Genomic DNA, 3,226 nt, shown 5'->3' with positions numbered 1-3,226 from the left:
TCTCTCTCTCTCTCTCTCTCTCTCTCTCTCTCTCTCTCTCTCTCTCTTTCTCTCTCTCTCTCTCTTTCACTCACTTACTCTCTCTCCTCTCTCTCTCTGCAAATGACTAGGATGAATGGAACTCTTCCCAATGAGCCAAGTTCCCATATGCTGCCATGATTGTGAAACACTGGCATTCTTGGCTCTCCCTCTGAGAGCCAGAATTGGATGAGTTGCTCACGGACAGATTGGAAGGTGGTGAGAACTAAGTTTATTGCTCAATAGACATCATTGACACTCCTCTTAGAACTCAGTCCTTCTTGTGCGGAGGTGGGGGTTGGGGAGGGTGGATGGGTATCTGGACCTTATAGGTTCAGGAAGGCTTTTTTATATTTTTCATGTCATAGAAGGAGTATCAAATGCATATTTTTCTCATTTTTATAACATTTTTTCTTGGGGGAGGGGCTAGGATTTAATTTAAAATTTTAAAATTGACATTAATCTCTTTGTTTTATCTTTCCCATGTTTAAGTATTATTTGTCTCATAAGGAGCTTATTAGAGTGCCTTCTTTCTAATTTTTAAAAAAGAATAATTTGTGTTGTATAGATACTTATTCTTTAAACTTTTAATAGAATCTGCCTGTAAATTTATCTGGGTCAGGTGTCCCTTCCACCCCCACTCCTATTCCTGCCTTAGAATAATAATTTAGAAATTCAATATAAGTTACTGTTATAGAATAGTACTCTAATAAGGCCCAAAAAGGTTTTAAAAATTAAGGCACAGCGTTTTCTTTTCTTTTTTTTTTTAATGCAGTCTAGCTCTAAAAGTTTGAAAGACCAGAGGTGTGTCTGGGTAAATATTTACTTAGGAAACAGTGATGCTGTTAATTGAACCTGAGGCACTTTGCATGAGATGCCCAGGGCACTGAATGGGAATATTCTAGGTACCATACAAACATGGCATTGTCTAATAGAACAGGACTGAGCAGAGGGTGGGGTGACACGGTGATTTCAGACATTCTGAAACTTTGCTACTAAAAAACATAAATAAATAAACTGAAGGGCTGCAGGGAATTAAATGTATCCCAGGGATCTCCTAACCATGATTTTCTTCCTCAAGTTGGTGCCAATTTGTGTCTCACCCTGCAGTTGACCCACTTAAAGACTGAGGTTGTCACTTATAGGCTCCTTTCTCAAGACACACACTGGGTAAATCTGCTGCCATCTACATCTATTCTGACTAATCCCACTGGTCCTGGTGGGGACAAGTTCTAAGAATGTCATGTTTCCCTTTGCTTCCATCTCTATGGGATGAATGCATGACTAAAAAAATAGGTATAACTTACAAGTTACAAAATATTGTACTAATTGCTTGTGATTCAAGGAACTCACATTCTAACAGAGAAAACCCATGCATAGGAAGTTTTAGTAGTAAGTCAGATGGCAACACCCACTGGTCCTTTGGATACAGAGGCAAAACAGATGGTAATGTATCTTCCTGAATGTCATTTCCATTGCTAATACCATATCTATTTATGAGGCTGAACCTCTGCATGGTGCCAAGGGGTTTGATGTCAAGAACTTTGTTTTCTGCATCTTCAGTGCTCTGAATCCAGGCAACTATCTAAGATTTTAAGTTGCAGAGAAGGTGCCAAGCTGTACTGTTAAAGGGAATTTCACCACCAGGCAATTCCCTCTGCTAATAAAATCACAGGTTTAGCTCCTTATCCTATTCCATTTCTCCTTATCTGATCTAATCCGCTATTTTAGTCGATAGGGATCTTTTGGCACTCGAATTCTATCACCCATATAAAGTTAACCCTACCAACTTCCTACTGACCAATTTGATGAGCATGTTTTATGTTTCTTGCTACCATTCTCAGTCCTTCTTAACCAGAGGTCTAATTGTGAAGAGGGGCAGGGATGACGATCTTCGAACAGGAAGCAAGAGAGCAAATGAAAAGTCGGAAAGTATGACAGGTGGAACCTTTCATGGGACAAAGGTGAAGATCAGGGTTCTCTTTGGAGTTATACCCTAGACATTTGTGCTGCCCCCAGTCCCACTTCCATAAAAATGATCACCCTAGGCAAATGGAGCCCTCTTTTGCACAAGGTTTTCACTAAAGAATATGGGCCAGAATACATTAATAATTAATTACTAGACTGGGCATACCCATATATTGCCTCAAGAAGATTCTAAAGATCACCTGGCATGATAAAGTAACAGACACTGAGGTCTTTACTCAAACTAAATTGCCAAGAATCCAAATTCTGCTTTAGAGAACACAACTCCGATGGGCTGGCCACGTTGTTCAAATGCTAAATATTGGCTTGCCAAAAAAGACTATGTTATGGAGAGCTCATACAGGGCAAGAGCTCACCTGGTGGTCAGAAGAAGAAATACAAGAACACTCTCAAGGTCTCTCTCAAGAACTTTGGAATTGATTGTGTGACATGGGAGAAACTGGCATAGGACTGCCCAGCATGGTGTACCCACATCAGAGAAGGTGCTGTGCTCTATGAGAAAAGCAGAATTGAAGTAGCTCAAAGGAAAGGTAGGATTCACAAGTTTAGAGAATCCACCCAAATGTTCACAAGGACCCATTTGTGCCTGACCTGTGGTAGAACATTCCAAGCTTGTATTGGTCTGATCTGCCACAATTGGACACATTGAAACTTCACTCTAGCATAGTGATGTCATTTTGGTCCATAAAGTAATCAGAAAGGTTGCCTACTTGGCACACTGAATTACTTATTTTATGATGAGACCTTGGATAAGAGAAAATATTTTATGGATAAGGCAGTCCCTAAATTATAGACATTGACATTAATGGATAGGGAACTGGACTTGGGAGACAGAAAGACCTGGGTTCCAATCCTGCCTCAGAAACTTATTAGTTGTATGACCACAGAGAAAATTGAGCTCAGCACCTGTCTAAACAGGAATCCTTTCTATGATATCCTTGGCAAGCAAGTAGTCATGCAACCTTCATTTGAAAGTCTCCAGGGATAGAGAATTCCCTCCTTCTATAGCATCTCATTTCATTTTGGGGCAGCTCTAATTGTTTTTCTTTCTAATTGTTAGAAAGGTTTTCTGTTACATTAATCCTGAAGCTGCTTCTTCCCGAACTTCTTCTTTTTGATCGATTTTTTTTACAGCAATTGGGTTAAGTAACTTGCCCAAGGTTACACGGCCAGTTTGTGTGTGTGTGTGTGTGTGTGTGTGTGTGTGTGTGTGTGTGTGTGT

The 3,226-nt window shown here is 40.0% G+C and overlaps 1 protein-coding gene across 2 annotated transcripts in view; it reads right to left on the bottom strand.

Annotated features, from left to right (window-relative positions):
- NAV2 (neuron navigator 2) overlaps nt 1–3,226 on the bottom strand; it is a 464,415-nt gene that overhangs the window by 339,161 nt on the left and 122,028 nt on the right. The gene's annotated exons all lie outside the window — the stretch shown is intronic.

The sequence above is a fragment of the Petaurus breviceps genome, unplaced genomic scaffold (genome assembly GCF_028583685.1).
Source record: "Petaurus breviceps papuanus isolate PSGF00001 unplaced genomic scaffold, PetGlider_PUasm1.0 188, whole genome shotgun sequence".
Taxonomy (NCBI): domain Eukaryota; kingdom Metazoa; phylum Chordata; class Mammalia; order Diprotodontia; family Petauridae; genus Petaurus; species Petaurus breviceps.
This window is presented reverse-complemented; position numbering and strand designations above follow the sequence as displayed.